The following is a 25,297-nucleotide window of genomic DNA, read 5'->3' on the forward strand; positions in this document are numbered from 1 at the left end:
TTACAGGGCAAATTTCCTGTAACTACATGGTGATTACCTGGTCCTTCGTGCTGCCGGGTAATTAGAGTCTGCAAGTGTTTTGTAAAGGTTAATTTATGTGAGCCTGATCACACCCCTTCTGCCTACCCCGAGCCCAGGACTTCCACTTTCACGTACAGGACTTGTGCTCTCCTGTGGTGCCGCCTGTTCCACTTCGCCCGTGCGAGGGCTTTGACGTCTCTGTGGATCAGGGCAGAGAAGGCAGCCAGGGCTGGGTAGACTTTTATCTGTTGTCAACCGACGTGCGCCCAGTCCCAAGCGGATAAATGCATGATGCTGCTACAACCCCAGGAGTCTGACACGAGGCTCCCTGACGGCTGTGGTCCCCAGGAGGTTGGCCTGGAGCTGCTCAGGTCCCTGCCATTCTCCCTGGAGGACCCACCACATTAAGCTGCCTTCCCTGTTCTGCCTTACAGAGGCAATCACTAATCACTGCTCTTCTACTAACTAGTCGGTATGGGAGAATTAACACCAGGGAAAAAAAAAAAAAAAATAAGACAGAAAAGAAGAACCCTTATGCCCCCCTTCCCACCCACCAGTGAAACCTCACATGGGGATTTTGTATTAAAGCAGGTGATCATGTGTCTTTCAGCATGGAGTTTTGAGCTTTCATGGCTGGATTTTGCTCCATTAGAGAGAATCCCTCCTTCTTTAACTGGTTGCAAATCCCTACCCTGTTATCACAAGACAGTTAACTATCTAATCACACAGTTTTATTGCATGCTTAGCCATGAAACACCCCGTACTGCCAGATGCTATAACAGACTGTATTAGGGAAATAATAACAAGGCAATTCAGAAAGCTCGTCTCATAGCTGCTGGGTAATTTAGTGACCAGGCTGTTCTGTAATTTTGTTGTCACTGTGGCTCTGTGGATTTGGCTGGGAAGAACTGTGTCAACACATGTGCCATTTGCTGTGACGGACTGCGTGTTGTACAGCAGCATTGCATGGGAGTCCGCTTGTTTCTGTTTATTGTTTGTCAGGGTGGACCTGTGCAAGGGGACTGATCACTGGTTTTCTTTCTGACTGGTTCATCAGAGAGGCCAAAAGCAAAAACGGTATCAGAGGCTGATTCTTCTCCTTACCCCCTAGAATGGGTCTCTCCAGGGGAGGGTTGATGAAGATGAACAGTGTGAGAATAGTGGAAGAGGTGGGATGGGAACTGTTTATCTGGGCAGGGCAAAAAGTTACCCCCTGGGGCTCTGGCAGATTAACACGTCTGCAAGCCCCAGGATTTGTGGAGAAGAGGAAGACAGAGAATATATTAAACCATCTGTTTTCCTCTTGCAGTACACTGTAGGCCTGGAACAGAGATGAGTGTGTCTCCTTGTTCATCACTCCTACCTAACTGTGAGAGATGGGAGATTGAGTACTGGCAAGAGACATTTAAAGACGAGTGACATTCAGCAGGAGCCTCGGTAAATTCATATTTACTAGCAAAGGAGGAATAGCAGTGTACAAGAGATGTGCAAGCAAGACATTTTCGTTCCATCAGTCCTTGTCTTTGCGCTCTGCGCTTCAGCACAAGCTCAGACGTGGCCATCAGCTTTCTTGGACTCTGTGGGCAGGGTTTGGGTTTGAACCATCCCTCTTCTCCTCCCAACCCAGACTTTTTCCTTCTCTTTCAGTAACAGCACAGATCAGCCATCAGCAGTACTGTAAGGCACTAGGTGACGAGGGTAAATGGAGTGTTCAGGCTCAAGGGTAAGCTTGAGTCTTCAGCCAGCATGATGGTATTAGCGTGCCCACTGGGGACCCGTGCGAGTAGTGCGGTGGAGAGACGTACACGTAGGAAGAACAGGAAAGCGAAACGTGAATATGACGACATGACAGCATGTCTGAGTTCATGAGAGGGTGCGTGCATACGATGGTATATGAGTGTGCATGGCTGGGCAGCTGCGTGGAAGTAGGTGTGAGTGATACAGGCATGGAATGGGCATGTATATTTGAGACTATAGGAGAGAGAGGGACTGCATGAGTCCCATGTTTGCCTCGGGAGCCCAGGGAGTTAATCCAAAAATGCCTGTACTTCTGAGAGCTAGGGCGCATGTGTAGGTAGCGGGTACCCATCCACTGCAGCGTGGTCCTGCATGAGATGAAGATAACATTGAGAAAAGATGCAGGCTGTGACAACGGCTGATCGTTCCTCGTAACTTTTATTTTCCATCTCTGACTTTTCACGGAGGGGAAGGAGGAAGGGAGGTGTCATTCTGGAGATTGTTGTGCGTCAGTAACTGTTGCATTGCGCAGTGCGAAGGAACGCAAGGCAGCCTGAGTGCGAGGTGCACGTTGAAAACAAAGCCAATAGCATCAGCTGGGACTTTTGACCAAAGGGGCTATTAGGAAGGATTTTGTTCAGGCAGGTAGATGGGAATGGCTTCATTAAAGGTGTGAAGAGGTACCTTGGGCTGCCTGGGTAAATCCACTTCACTGGGAATTGAGGTTGATGGCATAACTCCCCCTCGCTGCCCCTGTCATTCACAAGGGAAAGCTGAGCTCTAATGCCTTTTATGAAAGATGGTGGTGGTTGCTTGCTTAAAAAGAGTTAGTTGGGCCTGTTCTGGCCTTTCTGCTGTCTCACCTGCTTGTTGGACGTGCTCTGGCCAGTCTCTAATTGTGGGACAAAGATTTTTTTCTCTCATGTGAGCTGAGTTGTCGAGCCTAGGAACAAAAGATGCCAGCCCCACCTTGCAGTGCCCTTCTCCAGAGTGTTTAGAGCAGCAGGAAAACAAACAGTGACCAGACACCTGCCCCCAGCCATGCCGCTGATTCATAACCCACACCTCAAATGGGCTACTGGGGCTTGAGTATCAATGCTACTAAAAGGATGACAGCGTAGATGCCTCGCCTTGTCCTCCTGCCATGGCAGACAGCTGGGCAGGGCATCCTGGCAAGCCCTCCAAACGTGCTGGTGCATACAGGCCCTGGGAAACTCGCACTTGTGAAATCACACGCGTGTAGGATGTGAAATATTTGGGCGCGTCGGCACTGTTGCATGCCAAAGGTTGCCTGCCCTCTGTGACAGGCAGTGAGTGAGCCCTGCGTGTCCGTGGCCCGAAGCCGTGGAGGCCAGCAGGCAGGTGGCCTCTCCGGCTCCTGGCAGCACGTGCTTATGCCCAGCAGCTCAGGCGGCGGCACACAGCAGTGTGCAGCAGTCAGCAGAGGCTCAGCAGGAGCAGAAAGGCAGAAAAAAAGCTCGGGGAGGTATGGAGGCAAAGTGACTACCAATATAAGGAAGGAACAGTTCCCTTAGCTTTATTGAGCTGCTCTGGAAGAAGCATCTGCTTGGCAGGACCTATTCTTTTTCCAAAATGACTATAAAGGTTATTGCTTAGTTGCATTTTTGTCTCTCTGTTCTCACGTTTCCTTCATCTGGACAACAAGAGAAAGGAAAGGCATCAAAGCTGGCCTCCAACATTGTCCAGATATCAGGTGAGGAGTACGTGTGTTCGGAGGGGCTTGGATCTTTCAGGTAAATACTGGGTGCGCTGGGAAGAATGGAGATTGCAGGGGAAAAGCTTCCACGTTTCATGAAGGAAATGAACTGCCTGATTGTTACGTATAAATTAGATGGGAGGTGCAAGAATGAAGAGGTGGCACTTAGGAGGCCGTTTGGCATTTGAGGGATGAAGGTTCAATATCCTGCTGTCACACACAGCCTGTGCGATGTGGGACAGCTCATTTAGTCCTCTACTGCCCAAGTTCACCGTTGCAATATGGCAATGGCATCTACCTTATGGAAGCATTAAGAATGCAAATACTCTACCGTGAGGCACTGAGGTAACATAGAGAGAAAGCAAGAAGACATAGGTACCTAAAATGAAATACGTCCATGTAACTCACCCCAACAGTGTCCGAAACCAGCTGACGGTCTAGCTACTAGACTGTGGCCAGTTAAACACGACCTGTTTCTTACTTAGTGCTTTGACAATGCCTAGCAAACTACAGACTGTTCTTGGTTGGTTCCTAGATGGTAACCATATTCTTAAATAATCATCCACGGAAATTCCTCTGATAAAAGTTAATGAGCTTAGATTTCTCTACTTCTTCTGCTACAAGGGCACCGATCAACAGATCAACATTCACCGAGAAGCACCCCTTACAGGTGCAATGGAGCACAAATTCTGTGCACGCACATGCGCAGAGTTAGGGAATTCACATTTGTTTATCGGTGAAGCTGCTGCCTGAGGCTGAATGAGGTGGTATGTCACCATGCCACTTTTATTGTGGAAATAACTATGCTTTCACTTTTGGGGAGCAAACAGCTCTGTTCAGAGAGCTCTGATGATCTCAGCAACTGCTGGGTTTCTGCAAGCACGCACTGATTTAGGAGCTCTTTCTTCTCTGGAAAGCACAGTACAACCCGTCAGCTGGTTGGCCCCATCTTGCTTCTGTGATTCGCCTTCTGCATCATGGCTCCCAGTGAGCTCAGCAGGAGCGGGGATGCCTGATGGGCAAGTCGGTAGAAAGTTGTCTCCTGGCCAGCAGCAACTGCTTTATCACAGCAGCCGGTGATGTGGGCACAGCTGGGGATGTACTGCAGCTCCCTGTGCCTTTTGAGGCCACGTGGTGCTCCCTCATGACTTTCTAGCCTGACGGCAGGCATGGAGAGGCAAGAACGTGTAGTGTTTCCTCAACCCATGTCCCCTGCTCCATCAACCTGTGTCCCCTGTGCTTTCTTACTGTGATGCTGCTGCTTGTACGCACGTGTGTTGAATCTCCTGCCCCTTTCCCTTTGAAATCCTGCATCGTAGGACCAACCTGTCACATGAATGTGGATCCAGTATGAGGTGATGCAGAGATCTGTCTTCACATCCAGAATGGGAATACGCACACTCACAAAGACATTGCGCCGTTATCATTGTACTCTCTGGTTTGCATTCTGGACGAGCAAGCTGAGACAGTGCTGCAAGGTAGGAGCTGGTGACGCTGCTAGATGGGCAGGGTAGAGAATTTTAAGTCCCTATTAGTGTGCAGAGATCTGATAGGGAATCTTTTGGGAAGAAGAAGATGAATTTCCCTGGTTCTTTTATCTCCCCAGCAGTCACTTGTAGAAGTTTTTTATTCATGTCTTGAAGGTTCTTATACGTTAGCATAAAAGAAAAAGGGGTTTCGTCTTCGGTCTACTATACCAAGCACCAGTGAGTTCCACACGTTAGTAAGTATGCACACTATGATATACAAGTGCAGTTAATACAAGTACGTGGAGTGCTTTCCCATTCCTCTATTTTAGGTCATTGAACAGAAGCATGGGGTTCATACTTGAGGTGCTAGAGGTAGTTCTGGTTTTGAAATGGCAAAAATCAAATAGCTGTGCCCAGTGACTTAGCAATAGAGAGGGACAGTATTCCCCTTCTGAGGCATCAGGGTATTTAAGGCTGCTGCCTTGTTATGCACCTACAGTCAGAAACAGACCTCTGTGTCTGTCGTCTTCTCCCTAGCTCTCTCCCCTTCCCTCTTCACAGCTATAATAGCTTCAATGGGTTTTGAATTCAAGCTTTCAATATCCCATGACCAAAACTCTGCAGATAGCATGGAGAATTGGTTTCCATGCCCGAGATGCTGGCTTTCGGAGAGCACGTTGATGCATTGTGCCGAGTGAGGAAATGGACCAGACTAAAACTAACCTGGGAGTATCAGCCGACTCCGGTGTTTTTGTGGAGGAAGCGAGGAGGGCCGGTGGTAGCCCTGATTAGTTATCCTGACGGGTTTTAAACTGGTTTGTGGATTAAGAATTTCCTGGGAACTATATGTCCTGGGCTTTGTGCAAATCAAACTACAAGCTAGGCCAGCTTGAGGATTACTGGTGTGCTGAATAAATTGTGTTGCAGTGGCTGCAAGTGGGCACATAATTCTAAATGTTTGGCACCCAATTGTTAGGAGCAGCAGCAGCAATAAAACACAGCAGCAAGAAGAGGAAAGAGTTTGGGGCGGGATTGAATGACACCCACTTTATGAATTCTGGCTGCTCCATCCAGCCGTGTTCACGCACACGCGTGCGTGACTCACAGCTGATGAACGTGTAGCCCTGCCTGCAAGTGAGGCAGCGTGCACGTGCTCCGCGTGTCTCTCCAGGTGGCTTTCCCAGGATTATTGCTTCTGCAGGCCCGGGGGTCCTCACTGACCCCATTGCCGGACTCGGTGGTGGGTTGGCACTGGAAGAGCATCGTGGAGATCACGCGGGGGACAGCCTGGACGGATTAGCAAAGCTTTTTCCCACGGATTGCCTTGCTACAGAACCAGTCTGTATCCATGACAGGTTTACTCTACTATCAAACCCACAAGAGACTTGCGTGACCACTTAGACTATAAATCTGCTCCTTTAATACATTTAGTCCTCAGCTAGTCATTTCACTCCTGTGATATTTCTCATCTCTTTTCTTCACTTCTCTGCTTCAAAGTTGCCATTAGTCCTGACTTCCCCCCCCCCCCCCCCCCCCCCATTTCTTTCCTTTTCCCTGTTTTTCTCCTGTGTTGACAGAGTTGCCTGAGCAATTTGATTACCATGCTGGGGTTCTGGGCCTGCCATAGAGTGGACATGTTGCCTTTCCTTTCCTCCTTACCTCCCACCTCATTTTAAGATGCTTGTGTAGGCACCAAAGGGAACACCAGGACTAGACAGAAGCATTTTAAACCTATTTATAATCCAGCTTTGCTACAGTCCTCTTCTCAGTTTCCTTTCAGGAATGAAATATGCGTCCATTTCTCTTTTCTATCAGCTTGTCATATTTTGCATCTTTCTGAGCTCCTATGAGCAAGGTGAAGTGCCCTCATGTTGGCCTGCAGGGAGCAAAGGGAAGAAGGGCCAGATTAATGGCTGGGGTCCAGGGAGGTGTTGTGGAGAATCTTCCACAGTTCAAGCACAGGAGATGCCAGCACCTTTATGTTGCTAACAATTTGTAATAATTTTTTCCCTAGAATCTGAAAAGTAGGCCATACTGATGGGTTTGAAGTCCTAGAGAAAATATTTCATGCTACTGTCCTATAAACTCTTCTGCCACTTCAAAAGACTCTGGGGATATGATTTCATCAGCCTGTCTACCCCATAGGTGTCTGAAAGTCTACCTGACAAGGGACCAGAAATGTCTTGCTTCTTAGGGTTTGCACATTTTATCCATCTGAATAAGGGACTTAAATTGCTGTATGCATCATGTGCGTGTGTCTGTGTGGACATGTGGCCACTAATGGGTTCGTACACAGGTACACACACCAGTCTTAACCCTATACCCACCTGCAAAGTGGGGAGAAACGGTTGAAGGAGAATTACTTGGTCCTAAAGGGGACTGTAGAGATGAGGCGAAGAACAAAGCGTGTCTCCTGTGCCTGCCAATGGACCTGAAACGGGGGAGAGAAGGGAAGTGGCAGCCACACGCCGTCAATCACAGCGGAGCAGCTTTCATTGAAACCAGAGCTCTGCTGGGGCTAAGTCAGCTTGAGCCTGTCGAAGACTCCCTGCTGCACCGTGAACCTTTCTCCTCACTGCAGGGCACTGCATAAAGCCACCATCTGTCCTAATGCAATGTGCGTTTTTAACGGCATCAGGATCCGCAGTGAATTTGTAGTGATTTTTCTTTTAATCCCCTTGGCATGGCTTGCTAGATGTTGTTTTGCTTTCAGATAAGATGGCAAGAAGAAATTTGCTCCATGTTCTCTGTTGCTGGCCCCGATTTGGATTCCACATTCACACCATTTGGAAAGGAATGAAGGAGGGAGTCATTTTCCAGTTTCACTGCTGCTCTTTTTTGTAAGAGGCAGGCGCTGGGGGATTGCCATACCTGGATCACTGTTCAGGAGTGAGTTACTGGTCTAATAACACAGTCTTTGGCATTGGCCGGAGGAAGCTTTTTCAGTAAAGCAGAGAAGGGCAGTCATTGTATGCAGGGAAAGCAGTAAATTGCAGCATTGCTTGAAGAAAGAGCAGTGAGGCCTCCAGGCTGAACTGGCAGAGTAGCGTTTTGCAGGAGCTGCTGTTTTTCAGCAGCAAGTCTCAGTTTTTGACTTCATGGGCCACAGGGCAGGTTGTACACAGGAGAAATTGAATCTGGGATCATGGAGCCTGACTTAGTGAGCGTGTCCTTTCTGGGCTCCAAAGTCCTGCTTTGCAAGTGTTAATTTCTCTCTCATGGAATATCCTGTATCTCTTTTCCTATAACCTTTGGGAAGCAAAAATAAATGTTACATACATCGTACAGAGAGTGGAAAAACCAATGACATCTTCTTTGTATGTCCCAAATTTCTTTCCCCCACATCAAACTGTTCTGGCTGCAAGGTCTAATATGTTTTGCCATTCAAGCTGGGCAAAACTGCACTTCTGTCTTTCAAAATAAGATACGGCTCTCATGTCTAGCCAGCTTGGCTAGATACATTGAGCAGATACAGATGACTTAACTTCTGCCTAAAGCCTTGTGTTTCTCCATAGCTGACTCTAGCCTTTCAAAAGTTCATATCCAGAAGGGATTAGCAAGGCCTCTTAGGTAGAATTGAGACCATTCAAATTGGGCTCCCAGTCACTGAATTTTGGATCTCGAGACCACTGCAGGTACAGGTCTAAATCTTGGCTGCCCCTACGTACCTGGCCAAAGCAACTGGGAAAGGGAAGGTTAGAGAGGAAGAAGCTGTCTCTGTTCCTAAGTTTTTCAAAAAGGTTTGGAGAATACTCTAAACCCAAGGAGATACTGAAAAATTGTACACAGGGACAGCTCTTTTTTTTGAATGTCTCAAAAACCACATAGTGCCTGGTAGTCACTATTATAAATTCATTATATTCTACCTCTCAGATAGTCTTTTTCATTAGCAGATCCCAGGGCTCAGCTGCAAATGTAGTGCCCACATCTGCAAAAAGCTAAGCAGCCCATCTGTATTTGCAAGCTGGTATCTGCTCTTTCATCTCTGTTGCATACCCTTGATATAGTTTCCATAGGTGGTTCCATGCCAGACTTCTGCAGCTGTGTCCAGACATCCTGGGTTCATGTATTTAAAAGCTTCTCTTGGCCTGCATAGGCTGTCTGCCTCATTTATTTTTCCACCCCTTGCCCTGTTTGGTGTACTTTTTGCTCTTTCCACAGAAGCTGGCCCTTATGCGGTGGTTGCTGGGAGCCCTGGAGCCAGTCCTCGCTGCTCCGTAGCCGAAGCCCACCTTTTACCAGAGCTCAGGGTTTGTAGGCAGGGTGACCTTACAGTCGCCTTCCTGAGGGACGCACAACACTTAATGTCATACACAGAGATACTGTAAAGATTCAGAAATCCCAGGAACTCTTTCCCTTTACTAGCACCGCTATGCGCAGGGCGTGGAAAATAATACATGCCCCGCTACCTTTCCCTGCTGCCATCAGAGGACACTGTGATCCTGCGCCCATCACAAGAATTATGCAGCCTTTTCTGTTTTCACCTTCCTCGCCAGCCTTCCTCTCCAAATGCCTGAGGAAATACTCTGGCTTTTATAATAACTCTGCAGTATGTCCCCATTGCTGCCTCACCAAGTCAGGTGCTCTGTTTCTTTCTTGCTTCCCACTTCCAGCCTTAGTTCTGAGGAGGAAAACTGACTTGCCCTAGGCAGCAGCCAGTTGGTTTTCTTTTGTGCTCCATTTGAGAGGACACCATCAAAGTTTAACGGGCTTCTTTTGTTATCGTTGTCACCTCCCGTGAATTTGAGTTCAACTGAGATGGAGGAAAAACCCAAATGGGAAAATACAAACCAAACAAAATAGAGAAAGTATCAGAGCTTCTCATTAAAAAAAAAGCTTGAAGTTTCCCACTAATACTGGAGCCCCCAGTATGAAACAGAGTTCATAAGCTTCACCCAGACAAATTGCCCAAACGGTTGCTGCAACTGGCACGTATGCACCTCATCATCCACTGACACACGTCTTACTTGATCGGGAGTGCAGATACTGGTTGGAGCTCCCAGAAGCAGGGAAGTGTGTGCACAGTGGGTGCAAATGCAAATAGCATCCCTTGGAGAAATGAGAGTGAAGCTGCCTGTGGTCATGGAAACCACTTCTGTCTTCCCTCCCAGCGCAGGGAAGCACGGTGGGACTGGAACAGTTTGTTCTCGCAGTAGCTGTCTTGTGCAGAATCTGAGAGCTCCTGTGAAGCCGAATGTGGCCAGCCTTTGTGCTTTGCCGTGCTTTCAGCGGCAGGCCACAGACAGTTAACAGTCTTCCCCCACAACCCACCAACGCCCCTTCAAAGAGAAAATTAGATCAAAGTTTTATCAGTTCCCTGTGTTTGAGAGTAACACATGCCAGGATTAATAGTTCTCAATTTTTCAGAAATATTAAAATCTCCTCTCTATTGTCAGGACAATAAATCTTTTACCCTGCAAGTTCATCTTGCTCTGAGAACGACCGAGCGATTACTGACCCCAATTACACAATTAAATCTTTGAAATAATACTGTTTGATATTAAACAATTACATTCCTCATATGAAAATATCACCATTCTCTTGCCAGCTAAGAGGGTATTAATAATGCATCTACACAGATTCTATTGTGTGTTAATAATGAATGTCTACAAAACCTTATAGGATGTTAATACTGCATGTACCCGCAAAGCTCTATAGGATGCTAATATACACCCAGAAGGCCCTAGGAAATGCAAATACTGAATCCAGAGCAAGGAAATGGTATTCCCTGTCCATTCTGGTCTCCGATATTGCATTCTGCTTCAGGCAGCAGAACATCCTAGGAAAACCTGAAGAAAGTTCAGATTTGAGCAGCAGGAGCAGCCAGATGCTCAGGAGATTCATTTGAGAGACAAGGGAAACAGCCGAGTTTGGCCTGTTGAGGTCTAGGACGTGTGAGTGGTAACCATCAGAAGTTATGTTTGAGACCCACTAAGAACCAGAGGGGTTTGGCACAGATCTCAGTAGGATTTGGATTGGAGAGCGTGAGGATTTATAGGGGACACATGGGTCTAATCAGAGATCAAAACGGAAGCGTGGAAGGTGTTGGTGTGCTGAGATAGAAAGTGGTATGACACCCTCGACGTACTCGCAAAAGACAAGTATGCCAGGCTGTTTCCCTCCCTGGATGCAATAACTAAAAGCCCCAAAATTGCACTGAGAAAGGAAAGATGGAAACTGCTGGAAGAACTTAGGTACTGAGCTCTGAATTATGTGAAGTAAGTCCGGAAAAGGTGACGTAGGAGTCTCCTTGCTGGCAATAGTTAAAACCAGGCTGGACTAGGCTGTAGTAAAAACACTGAAGGGACTAGGTGACGTAAATAGTTACTTCTGCCTGTGCTGTCCCTGATGATGTCATGACTGCCTATGCTTACAACACCTAGTAAGAGTGCGTGCTGGTTAACAAGCATCTGCAGAACCTTCCCAGCAATATTTACCTTCCAGTTGCTCTGGGATACTGAAATACGTGAGTCTTCATCTCTGAACTTGATTTAAAAATAAGCAACTCTATAGCACGTTATTGGATGACAGGGATGCGTCCCTACAGCTCCCTGCCGGAAGCTAATAATTCAAACCTACTAAGTGGAGGTTACTTGGTAATTATGGAAAGATGCCCTTTACTCTTCACACTGGTTCTTGAGCACTGCAAGCAGAGAAACTCCTCTCTTCGGTGCCAAACAATATGTTAAGTTGCATTGGAGGCGAGATCCCGTACAAATTCGGTCTAGTCTTAGCGAGAGGGCAAGCTTCTCCTGTAGCCACAGAGTGGGGTTCATTCCCGTGAGCGAGCCTGGCTGTATGGCACTTTCTGTTCCTCGAGTTTTCCGTGGCAGCACGTGTTGGAGCAAGCAGTGGCTTGCTTGGCAGGGCATTTGGTTGTGCAACTGGGCACCCTCAGCAGTGAGGGTAGCTCTTTCTGTTTGGATGGTGCTTCTCCCACTACCCCGTGCTCAGTGGAGACTTCTGAGACAGGCTGGCAAAGGCAGCGCACAAACCCCGTGTGTTCAGCGTGCAGCGCTGTTTGCATGAGTGACGTGGGGAGAACATAACCCCTGACCAGGAGAGTTGGAAAAGCAAAACAAACCAGAAAAAACCCACCCCTGAACAAACCTTCAGACAGGTCTTCTAGGAACAGAATGGGGCATTGTGTAACAAAAGAACTATTTGCTTCAACTATAAAACGGTCCTTTTGTGGTCTCTTCTGTGTGTATTGTAGTGAATATATTGACTGGCAGGAATGTTCATGGGAACAGTGAGTTTTATGTAAATATTAGAGACTATTTGCAGGAAGCAAAATTTGAACTCATAAAAAGTAGTATTCTCTGTGGAAGCCTGATCCTAAAGGTTACTCAGAAAACAGACACATTCGATGGGACTTACTGCATATGTTTAACAGAAGTATATCTAACCGAGGTCTGATTTTGATTATCGACTATCTGGGGACAGTTTGTGGACAAACAATATGCTGAGAATTATTTACCGAGACAAGTCAGCAAATAATTGCAAATGACAAATAAATTTGAGAAAATTACAAACTGCTTGTGGACAATTCATGAACAGAAGCAAGGCAAAATTAATCAGATAAATTATTCACAATGAATGAATCTCTCAGCTCTAATTAAAACTCTGTAGGGTATTAATAATACATGCCCAGAGAACCACAAACAGAATCATATAACCAAAAGGATCCATCTGCGTCTGCATCGCAGACCTTCCCGTCCTACAACAGGGTGTTGCTGTTACCAACATTTCTCAGTCTCTTTTTGTGTTTGAATGTTGATTCTGGTTGCAGCTGATAAAACCCCTTTTTGCACCCAGCCTGTGTGGTTAGTGTGGTAGGTTTCTCCACTGATGCTTGTGGTGCAGGGGATCATTCCTTCCCTGGTTTTTTGTTGCTGCTTTTCCAGCCCCAGGGGAATTCCTGGGGAATATGCAAAGTATTAGCTCGCCTTATCTGAAGTTGTTGGAGCTTTTCTTTCCGGAGTGTCGCAGATATTGTACGAGCAAAGACCTGAGAGTTTAATCCTGAAAATGCTCGGGAGTGGGAACCACGCTGGCTCCCCCAGCCCAGGGCCCCCCACACCAGCTCAGCCAGTGCCCCCCCTCCTGCCCCACTGCCCCTTCTATTGCAGTTTGGGATTCTCCGCACGGAGGTCTGCCATGACCTGGTGTATGCTGTCCGCTTAGAGAAAACCTTGTCCTAAGTGGGAGTGTTTTGGGAGGCTCAGTCACTGTGTGTAGCAGGAGTTCCTAGCAGGGGCAAGGAGCAGAAGCCGATGGCAGTAGGCTGGGCTGTGAGGCGGCTGCCTGAACATCAGTCATGCTGCATGTTTAAAAATTCCAGCAAAAGAAGGAAACTGGCTCTTTCCCCCCTCCCCCACCTGTATAATTTAGCTCTGCTTTTAATATAACTGTGTCTTTGTACTCTCAGGAACTCCCCAAACCCATTCCCCCTACTCTGATTCCCTGCCTGACAGACAAGACCTAGTCAATCAGAAAATTGTTTAATACTTTTCTTTTTATTCCCAAGTGATCTCCTGGCCTTCTGTGTTCCCATTCATCAGCCCCTTTTCTACCAGCCACCCCCACCCCTCATGTGTCTTTTATCTGCTTAAAACCAATCACTCTTCCCCTCTTCTTTTTTCACTTCACAAAAGGAATCAGAATTTAATAAGAGCAAGCTGCAAAATATCAGCATTAATCCCCTTGTCCTCATGGGGCTGGCACCATGAGTCCCTGGGTCCCCTTATCGGCACCAAACTGTATTTCACCAGCTAGAACCCTTCTGATAGCATAAATACCTGCCATGCAGGTGTCTCCAGCTGACAAGATAACACGTTATCAATCATACATCCCCAATTTATGCAAAAAGCCCATTTTCCTTCTGTTTATTTCATCTCGTGGTGGATGGAGAGCTGGGGAAGGGAGGGGTTGAAAAATTAAATCTTTTCCGTTCCCATACACTTGAAGAGCCAAATGACACATCTCCTGCCTATAGGAAGCAAAGGCCTTTCTCTCCTGTAATTCACTTATTAGCGGTTGTGCAACGGTGGTGGTGCAGAAAAATGGGTAGGGAGTAGTTGACTGTGGAATCCCATTAAGCTTTGTCATAACGCACCGTCCCAGAGTGGGCACTGCAGAAACACCTCCATCAAAATTACCTGCCGGAGGGAATGGTGGAGGGATGCTTACACCCACGCAGAAGGCAAAAGATGCTCAGAGTGCATCCTGCTCTTCACTGGCTACCTTAAGGTGCCTGTTTCGCTCATACACGAGCGGAGGGACATGGCCTTGTCTCCGAGAACCGTAGGGCTGACTCAGCCCTAAATCCTCCTGAGCAAGTAGTCGAGGGACCCCTCTCTGCTAGCAGCTTGCATTCCTCCTGCGACAGCCCTCAAATGGCTGTTGCCTCCTGAGGCTCACTGGGACTGCAGGCTGAGGAGGATCTGCTTCAGTTCATGGCCTTTTTAGTTGCGTCCTCTGACACGATTCACCACCGTCCACGTGGGAGGAATAGTACGGGTTGTGCATGAAACAGCTTTCTTTACTTCATCCTACAGGGCAGAGTAGGATTGGAACTGATCTTAAGCGAAGGGGATGCAGCAGGGGCACAGAGGTGCATGTAGGATCACAGATTTTCGACGGCTTTAGTTATATTATCTGAGTGCCGTAAGGTTAAAGTGGTGCAGCCTCCAGGTCTGTAACAGGTATTGGTATAAAGATGCCTTTAACCAGTGTAGTTTGTTCTGTTCAGTTTAGGGAATTAAGCTTTAATGGTAAAAGGACCCAATACAGTTTTGATTGAAATGTCTGGCTAAGATTTCACTGACTCAAATAGGCAGACCTGTACAAAGTATTGAGTTGACCAGCTTGACCTACACTCTGAGGTCTGATCTCCATGGTAGCTGTCATATACAGAGGACCAGTTTAAAAGTCCAAATCCTGCTAAAAAAAAAAAAAAAAAAAAAAAAAAGAAAGAATGGTACTTTGTAAGCAAAGGAATGGTGATGCAGTGCCATTTCCATTCCTGGGAGGTGGCATTTTCTCTGCTCCACAGCACCTTCGGTTCACAGAGTGGCTGATGATGTGTGGGGAGGGAAATAAGCAGCAAGAGCAAATGACCTCAGAGGCAGCAAAGAGCTTGGTTTCCATTGCAAATGCCATTATTAGGATGGAAAAAGGTAGGAACAAAAAAAAAAAATAAAAAAGGCAGAAAGTGCAAGGCAGAAAAATACCTAGAAAAGATGTCTTCAGCTGTTTCCACACCAGCTTCAGCTGCTCCTAAAAGGGGTCGTGGGTCCTTAAATTTATATTTAACCCGATCCTCAGAAGTGTTTTCTGTTCCTTAATAAAGGCAGGTTTTAAAAACAACAGTGAATCCAGGTGAATCACACTGCAGTATTTATCTTGGTCTCTAATCTCTACTTGATTTGTAATGTGCTTGGAGCAGGGGCTGTATCTTTGGTCTTTGTGTGTGTAATACTTATCGTAGTGGATTTCTGTTCTGCAAATACAGCTTCCGTGTGCTGCCTCCGTACAAAAAATTAGAGATAATAATACATCCGAGTCAGGCCTGATTCCGGGAAGACCAGTTGTGTGGGAGAGAAAAAGAACAGTGGTTGCTAAGCCCAAATCATAGATGTTCCTGTACACTCTTAAAGTCGTTGCCTCCTTTCAGTGTCTGCCCTTGCTCCTTATTAAAAAGTAAAATGACTCCTTTAGGATGAAGGCTTGTTCTGCTGGTGCTGAGGATCCCAACTTTTAAGCTCTGGGGACAGGTGTGGTATCTGCCATCACTCATGGAGCTCAGAAATCAAAATGCTTGCGCCTGTTATGTCAGTGAGAGCGTCTGCCTCCCCCTGACGAAGGGCTCACTTGACTGGTGGACTAGCTATAATGAATTAGCTAGCTGAGCCAGTGTCCCTTTCCTCCCTCGTCAAGGGTAATTAGCATTCCGTACCACCCCGGTGCCTCAAGCCACAGGAGTCCCCACCTTTGCACTGAGGTGCTACAAGGAGGTCAGCTCTGTCCCCAGACCCTTCCAATTTTCCATGTTAAACTGATGTCACTTGCCAGACTTCTACCTCCTTTTTGCCCTTGGGACCTCTCCACGAAGACACGTGTCTTATTAGATTAGGACAGTTCCCTGTGGGGACATGGAGATGTATGGATCACGTCTACCGCAGTTTCCATCTCCAAACTTTGACACGTCATCGATCAGCAACTTTCTGCTCTTGTGTCTCCTCTCTCAGTCATTAATGACCTTGATGGACACTTTCTGCTGTAAAAGTGTATTGTGCTGCCATGTTTTTACAGCACTGAAAAACATGCCTGTGATGCCATCAGAAGCCTCCTGTTTCTTCTCCAGCACTGAAATTTTTGCTATATCCACAGTGAGAGGGAACATTAGCATGAATGAACATGATGGAGGACTATAAAGTTTTTATTATCACAATTTTAGGCTGTTCATCTTACGAGTGGCAAACTAACTCCTTGGGAGGGAAGTGCTTTGGGAAGCACTCTCTGAGCAGTTTGGGAAGGAATCCCAATGGGGACAGAAGAGAGGAAGGACAAGAGAATTTGTGTTGTTCATAAAAGCAGAATAAAGGCAGTTTGCCATAATCCACCCTCAGCTACACTCAGGTAGTGTGAAATTGTTGTCTTGAACCTGGCCTGCCCTGGTATAATGGAGAACAATATTTAGCCTCTTATACTTGCTAGTTTGGGACTGGGTAATGTGATTAATAAAAAGCTGCTTGCACAATACCCAGCACAGCTGCCACGGCACATGTACATGTTCTGGACTTGTGGATGAATAGACTCTGAATACGTAAGCACTTTTCTTGTATTTACTCCCCTTGGCCCTCCTCCCCCTTTAAAAAAGACAATTTCTGTGCATCTTTCCCTGGTCTCTGGACTGTGACTTTCAGACAGGTTTGGATAAGTCTGTGTGGGTGTGGGTTGTTTTGTCACTTATTACCAGGGCACTGCAGAGCTCTCCGAGTTTAAATTTATGTGTTCCGGCTTTTATTGCTGTGCCACTTGGCTCTTTTGAATTATCTCAGTCACCAAATGAATTTTATAGTCCATTGGGGGCTGTCCATGCTTGTTAAGGTGATATTTCCATCTCCAGCGTGCCGTGGAATCTCATCCGCCACGCAATGATCGCTTCTACCTGCCAGCTGCCTACCGCTTCTTCAAGAAACATCTCTGCTCCTTGGAGACTCGCGCAGTGATGGGGTTGGTTGGTGGCAGGAGGTGGGGGGGGGCGGGATGGGATCTGGAAAAACGTCCAACTTACAGTGCACAACAGGACATAGCGTTTGCTCAGGAAAGAGGTGAAATAGATGCTGTTGCAATGTTGGGTTGTGCCAGCTGTCGAGCTGGCTCTGTTTGGTGCAGAGAACCAGCAAGGTATGGCTTTTGAGTACTGTGCCCCCTTGGGCCATGCTTCAAGGGTTTCAAGTGCATCCCCCAGTAAAGAGGGATTATCAAACAGAGGAGGTGGCCCCATGGTAGGTGGCTACAGAAACGGCAGGGACCTGGGCATATGCAGGGCTGCAGCTGCAGGAACCGCAGACTCCACTGCGACCTGGTGTTCTGCCAACGGTGCTGAGCCCATTCACCTGGGCATAACTAGGCGAAAGGACGTTTGACTCTCAGTAGGGTTTCTCACGGCTCAGACCCCAAGGGTTTGGCTCTAGTGAAGACTCCGTCTTTGTGCAGAGCTGGTTCCTGTGCTTTTGTGACAAGGACGCCAGTATGGTGTTCCATCATGGTGCAGGCAGATGCTCAGACCAGACCTGGGCTGTTCTTGCTTTGTTGCTGATCCTCCTGATGCCACCCTTTTGCTCTGCTTTAAACTGACCCCTCTCCCTCTTCCAGAGGTGGTTCTCATTTTGTGAATGGCTCCCCAATGTCACTTTACCGAAACCATCAAAGTTTTAGGAGCGTTTTGGAGAGAGTTCCCCCCTGCCCTGTATCGGGTCTCATATTGCAGCAGACCTGCATGGTGGCAGAAGTGGGAGAGGATATGAGGAATTTATCACTCTGCAGTGATGAATGCTCGGGACTTGATGTAGTGCTGCAGTGTGAGAACTTGTCCAAGGACAGACCTAACAGCTTGCACTCCTAGCAGGGATCACAAAAGTCTCCCTCTGCAGCTCTGTGTCCAGAAGTCCAGCATCATCTTCCCTCTTCCCCAGGAGACTTTACCTCTTCCCGATGTTCCTTGCAGGAGCCCTACAGACACAGTTGGCATTGCTGTTTAGATGTCTCAAAAGGACCGGCTCTGTCTCGGAACCTCTCACCTCTTTTGCTTGGGACCGCTACCAAAAAGCAATTTGATGCCCTTTTTTCCCCTTTCTGGCTTGGCTGGTCAGCAGCCCGTGTTCCTCTGCAGTCCTGGGAGCCTGCAGCTAGAGAGATTGGCTCTGGTTTTCAGCCGCAGTGTGTTATCCATCACATAGGCAAGATACTGGTTGTTCTTCAGATGATCTGGGCTTCTTACATTTTTTCCCTGATCCCCTTAGCAGAGCTCCCGCAGGAATAAACCACTGGAAGATAACTTGCCGGTTTCTTTTTCCTGCGCAAAGAGCTCCTGATGGTATTTCTCCACGAGTCTCTGCTGGACTTAATGTGATGTTGTTTCCTTCCTCCGCTCCTCCTTTGTAAGCTACTAATCAATGATATATTGCAGCTGTTTCCACGATTCATTTTCTTAAGCCTGTTGTAAGGCTAATTGGTTTTCAGTTTAAGTCCTGGATCTTGCAAATTGCTATGTGTGGGCACTTTGCAGGATCCGGGCCCCAAATTTTCATTCTCCACTGTCATTAGCTGTGTTAGAGTCTGTGTTAATCCCTCTCCAGCTAACTGTCTTCATACGGCAGTTTAACTGCTTCATATTAACCTGGCGTACCTCCTCCTGCTGGGTTGTGCTGCGTTCCTATGTCACCCTTGTGGCAGCCATTGTGTCTCTCCTACTGAGTGCAAATAAAAGCAAATTACAAACAAAATAAAGCTTAGAGCTATACATTTCCTCCTTTTCCTCCCGCTCTGTCTCTCCAAAAAAAGAGAGATTCCTGTAAGGAGTTATCATGTCCATCATTTAACTAAACAGTACATATCTAGCGTTTTTAATCTCCCCTCGTAAATCAATCCCTCCAGGCCCTTATCTAGTTCAGCCGTCTGGAAATTAAAAAATAAAATAGAGCTTACAATAGAAAGAAGTCTGAGATGTCTTTTGGGGGGGAGGGAGAGGAGCAGGGGAGGGACTGAGTGGTAGCAAATAATACTTGGTATTTTATAACCCCTTCCATCTAAGGATCGCAATGTACTTTGCAAACGGGAGTGAATTAAGGGTCACTGTGTCCCCCGTGAGGCTGGGAAGTCTTGTCACAAATCTGTGTCAGCCAGCACTGGTCTTTATGAAGCACGTGCAGCTGTTGGAATTGCTCAGCCACTGCAGGGATAGAAGTCATTTCTTCCTGCTGCAGGAAATTAGCTTCTACCTGTTTCACTTGGAGGTGGAGAGCAGAGTTCCCATTAGGAGCAGAAGGCCTCTGAAAGAGATGAAAAATTCTGATCCCTTCTAATAAAGGTAACTGGATTAAATGTGAATGCATTGTAAATGCTCTGTATTTTAGAGGCAGGAAAATTCAGACGCGGAAAGACAAAGTGATATGTCCAGCGTCATGCAGGAAACTAGAGAGAGGGAGAGGGTATCTTCATCAGTTGCTTTGACTGCAGAACAATCCTCCTTTCTGCAAGTAGCAGCAAGTTTTCCCTACTTGTGGCCAGCAGCATGAAATTTGGGCTATACAGCTAGGGATTCGATTGAATGGCTTTATCAGAAACTCCAGATTTGCTTACAGGCACCAAGGGAACAGTCTTTCTCAGGAGATTTCCACAGCTTCCTGCTTTAAGGAAGATTGTTTTCAAGGAAAGAGGAGAGCAGCTGTCTTTCTGGTGGTATCTTGGCATTCCACAGCAGGTGCCCCCAGCTCCGGGAAGGCATACTGGCCTGCCCCGAGATGAGACAGCAGAAGGTACCAAGTGTTTTTTCAGGTTTGGCTGAATTTCTGAATGTAGGCTTGCATTTGTTCTTCTCTTACCCTTACTGCTCCAACCCATCCCCAATAATTATCTCTCAGATTCATCCTTTCCCTCCATCCCGATTCTCCTTAACTGCTCGTTCAGATTAGGAAACATCCTTTCAGTGTCTCTCTCTCATCCTCATTAAATCTTTTTATTTTTTTCTTTATCTTCATCTCCTCCTTCCTAGACTGTCACTAAATTAAAAGAGAAAAAAAAAAAGTGAAGAAAAGCTCTTTAATGTGTTTAAAAAAATCTCTTTGAAAATGATACCGTCTGTGTCGCTTCTCTCTGTGTCTCTCTTGCTGTATATATTTATTTATTTATTTTTACAGACTAAACTAAAAATTGGCTTATTGATAAAAGCCACAGTGGCTGCTGTTTGCTGATGATTAGGTGCAAAGAAGAGGCTTTTCCCTCTTAAGATGGGTAAATATCAAGCAAGTTTGCCGACGACACCAAGGTATGTGGTGCGGTCGACATGCTGGAGGGAAGCGATGCCATCCAGAGGGACCTTGACAGGCTCGAGAGGTGGGCCCGTGCAAAACTCATGGAGTACAACAAGGCCAAGTGCAAGGTCCTGCACGTGGGTCGGGGCAATCCCAAGCACAAATACCGGCTGGGCAGAGAATGGTTTGAGAGCAGCCCTGTAGAGAAGGACTTGGGGTTATTAGTGGATAAAAACCTGAATATGAGCTGGCAATGTGCGCTCCAAGCCCAGAAAGCTGATCTCATCCTGGGCTGCATCAAAAGAAGCGTGACCAGTAGGTCAAGGGAGGTGATTCTTCCCCTCTACTCCGCTCTTGTGAGACCCCACCTGGAGACCTGTGTTCAGTTCTGGGGCCCCCAGCATAAGGACGTGGACCTGTTGGAATGAGTCCAGAGGAGGGCCACGAAGATGATCAGAGGGCTGGAGCACCTCTCCTGTGAAGACAGGCTGAGAGAGTTGGGGTTGTTCAGCCTGGAGAAGAGAAGCCTCCAGAGAGACCTTATACGCAGCCTTCTGGCACCTAAAGGGGACCTACAAGAAAGCTGAAGAGGGACTTTTTACAAGGGCAGGTAGCGATAGGACGATGGGTAATGGCTTTAAACTGAAAGAGGGTAGATTTAGATTAGATACAAGGAAGAAATTCTTCACTGTGCGGGTGGGGAGGCACTGGAACAGGTTGCCCAGAGAGGCTGTGGAAGTCCCCTCCCTGGAAGCATTCGAGGCCAGGTTGGATGGGGCTTTGAGCAGCCCGGTCCAGTGGAAGGTGTCCCTGCCCACGGCAAGGGGCTTGGAACTAGATGATCTTTAAGGTGCCTTTCAACCCAAACTATTCTATGATTCTGTGAAATATGCAAAAGATGTTATTTAAATTGAAAGGACAGGCTGCGAATGTGCATTCCTCCTCCCTCCAACACCCCATGTCACAGGCACAGATGTCCAGGAAAAAGCCTGGACTAGAATCCAAAGATAAAAGCAGACTTTGTCCACAAATGTGCACTTAACCCCAGGCACTGATTCCAGAAACTGCTGATGTCTCCAGGCCCTTGAGAAATGTTCTGGTTGCCAGCAGACTGCAAATTACAGCATCTCTATCCTCATGGCTTCCATTAGTCAGCCCTAGATAGGAAATGGTACAGAAGAGCAGCTCTTACCCAATGGGAGCAGAATGGGATGTTCTCTTTCAAAAAGAAAAAGAAAACAGTAGCACTTTCCTGGTTTCGAATGCATGAGGACCCAGACCTAAACATCTCCTCCAAATACCCTTAAGTTTGGGAAATTGGTCATCTGGATCCATGTGCTCGTAGACGTTAAAGTCAGAAAAGACCACTAACTCGTCTTGGGTCTGATCTGAAAGTGTTATTACGATATGACCGCGTGTGTCCACGCTATCGTTGCTGTAGCTATCTCAAGTACTAAGCGGAATGAAACTGCAGCAACTTAGGCTTCTGTGTTGGCCACGTGCATCTACCCAGAGCCGGGTGCCTTTAGGAAGTAAAACATATGCCCTTGCAGCTTTCGGACTGTTGGCAAACAGGACAACCAGGATAAAGGTAGTTTGCTGCAATCGCAATTCTGGTATTGGTAATGGGGTGGTAACTCCTGGTAGTGGTGATCCAGACCATCTGTGCAATCCGGTTTAGCCAACTGCCTGGGCACTGACATGAAAGAGCGGGTTTGACAGCCACATGTAGAATCACAGGAGCGTTGGTTGGAGGAGGCTGCTCATTTGGCCTCTAGTCTCCAGTCCAAGCTCCTGCTTGAAGCCAGACATCACCCAGGAGCCAGTGTGTCAAAATCAAAAGGGCTACATCTCAGCGGGTTCGTTTCCTCCTGTCCCAACTTTCCCTGCCTCGTGGCTGGCGCTACCGCCTTGCCACTCTGCCAACACCAGGGCAGTCTTGGCTGCCTGTCTGCATCTCAGTTCCAGGAGCACACGAGGTGGCATGTTGCAGAGCCAGGGTGAATCCAGATAAGCTTATTCACCCAGGGCTTCTCTGTTCACCTATAACATATATGCGACTAAAGAGTGAGACCTGCTTCAGCCATCGGGGACCACCGCCTCAGAAGGCAAGAGACAGGTCCAATGTACTATGTAGCGGGGATTGTTCTATCTCTGTGTAAAGACCCTACTGTGGAAGGTGTGCAGGCTACTTGGAGAAAGAAGAGGGTCTCTGGATAGTTAGGAAGCACGAAAACCTCTTATTCTTCCAGTCAGTCCATCATCCCCCCCATCCAACTGGCTGGAGAGTCCATGTCACAAATGAAAGGGTACATACATCACGACTTTCCTGCTGGAATGCCTGGCATAGTGATGAAGTAGAAAAAGGGAAAGAAAACCTACCAGTTGATAAAATGAAGAACTCAAACAGAAAAAGCAAAGTAGGACAAAGATGGAGGACACGTGGCAGAAAGAGGAAACTCTGCATCACAGGGAAAGTCAGTACAAGTTCTCCTCAAGAGGTGGATCCAATCATGGAACAGTGGTTTGCTTTTTTTCCCCCAACTAGTAACCTGTAAGGAAGCAGCTGAGTGAAGCTATAACACTGTGTGAATAAATTCAGCTATGTTGAATCATTGATGTGGTTTGTACTGGAAGACACCATACAAAACTGGCATTGCTGCACAAATCCAAGGAACTCTGTGGTCCTTTTTAGTTTACCTTCCATCGTGACTAAGGCTGGGTTCAACAACAACAGCAGCAACAAAATGTTGCTGAGAATCCAGCGAAGGTGCACATGGCGCAGGGGAGGAGGGTCTCTGCCAGAGCTGTGACCTGATTTGGGCTGGTAATATTTTGCTCAGCAGTAGAAACTAGCCTGCTTTCTGTGGTGGTGCCAAACAAAGCCCAGAGAATATCCATCTGCAGCTTAAGCTTTTGGTTTTGGTTTTCCCATTTCTGTGTGATTCTGCCTTTTAGCCACCCCTTGCTTCCTTGGTACATAGGTGAGGGCGATACCCTGTGCCTTGGTGTCTGGAGTTGCCACTCCTCAAAAAACCCATGAGACTCATTGGTAACGTGCATCCTAACAGTAGGGACCCCTATAATGTCTTCTGTTTCAGAGATGTATCAGGCATTTGCCAGACCAATCTGTGTAGTCGTCTTCAGTGTTTATTCACTAATTGTTATCCACTGCTCCCGTAGAGCACTTTGTTTTTGATGACTTCTGTAAGTGGCACATTTATTCCCAGACAAGGTTTGAGAGTGAAAACAAATCTAGTTTATTCTGATAAAGTGAAAATTAAAACAGTGGGCTGCACTATTGGAAACAAGAGTTATGCAAAAGGAGACAGTAAAATGCACTGTCAGTTATCTACGTGACACTCTCGCTCCCTTCCCAGCTCTTCCTTCAGGAGCTCTCTCCCAGCCTGCGGCTCCTGCAGCTCTGTGAACGCACAGTGAGTGCCAGGAGTTATTCTTCCTGAGTGGAGTTATTCTTCTTGAGTGGAGTTCTTCTTCTTGAGTGAATAGCATACCTGGCATACGGCCTTGCAGGATATACCCTTTCATCGTTACGGAACCGTGGAGTGAAAGTGCCTTTTCAAAGCAGCTCCTGACCCCACTGTTCTTACTAGGTTTTTTACCTAGAAAAGGAGGGTGGGCACTAGGATAGTTCTTTCCCTTCCTGATACGCTGTTCAGAGGATTTCTGTTCGGTGCATCAGGGTTTGATGACATCCTGCGAGAAAGGCGAATGAATCATTCTCAGGTTTGCACCTCCAGCACAAACATCAAGCCCTTCACTTTCTTTGATGCAGGCGGTTGGGAAGGTGGGGTCCTCCAGGGCTCTCATAGATCCAAGCAGAGCTGTTTAACAGTAAGATGGTGGGATGATCACTGTTGGGCTGGAGAGTAGACAACAGTCCCCATATGGGGGCCATGGTGCCTCTGTGCCATCACTCAGTAGAGAGGGACACCAGGAAGGATCCCTGTTGGGTTGCTTACGAAGTCATTTCATAACAGAGGTTAAAAAAAAAGATGTTTTTTAAGAAGGAGCACCCAATCTTCCTTGGTGGCCGCAGGCCGTTCCTGCTCCTGGCTCTGCTGTCTGGCTTTTTGGTGAGTTGTCTCTTTTCATACCTGTTTGCTGTCTTGCATGTTCGAATGGGAGTCTCTGAGTAACTACGAGAGTCTCTTAGCACAGGACCCAGCACTCTGGGACCTCACCACTACTGGCGCCTGCGAGCCTCAAAACAACCAAGCGTGGCGGCTGGGATTTTGCTGGGGAGAAGTTCAGACCACAGTGTTATGAGCAAGAGAGGTTTCCAAGCTTCTTCAGACCTGGAATGCGATCAATTAAACACGAAAAAATGTTTAATTGAACTAACATGAAAAAGCCTGAAAGGGTTACAAAAACTAAAGGCGACGATGCCCGTTCCCCACAGCGTATGGCAGAGCAGCCGCTCTCCCCTCGCTACAAACGTGGGACTGTCACCTCAGAGGGACGTACGGCCCTTTCATTTTGCCGGCTGTCACCACGGCAGCAGAGGGACCATCCTGGGAGCCACCAACGCCACCGCTACCATCACCACCGCCACCCTCCCCTTATGAACAGGAGTAGGGGTGACCTACCTCAGGGGACCTATTTTCACCTGGGGAAGGCAAATAGAGAAAAGCTACCCATTCTTCTACTATTGGAGCCTGGCAGGAGACGGAACAGTGCTGGGACTGGCCGAGACAGGTGTAGAGCATCATCTGCTGTGAAGGCCTTAGGGGCCCCTCTGCTACGTGCCACTGGGATTGAAGCACTTTATACTTTTATCAAAGAGAATT

At 47.3% G+C, this 25,297-nt stretch overlaps 1 protein-coding gene across 1 annotated transcript in view; it reads left to right on the top strand.

Moving 5' to 3' along the window:
- Window positions 1–25,297, top strand: part of LSAMP (limbic system associated membrane protein) — a 1,007,497-nt gene that overhangs the window by 602,219 nt on the left and 379,981 nt on the right. The gene's annotated exons all lie outside the window — the stretch shown is intronic.

The sequence above is a fragment of the Accipiter gentilis genome, chromosome 21 (genome assembly GCF_929443795.1).
Source record: "Accipiter gentilis chromosome 21, bAccGen1.1, whole genome shotgun sequence".
In the NCBI taxonomy this organism is placed as follows: Eukaryota; Metazoa; Chordata; class Aves; order Accipitriformes; family Accipitridae; genus Astur; species Astur gentilis.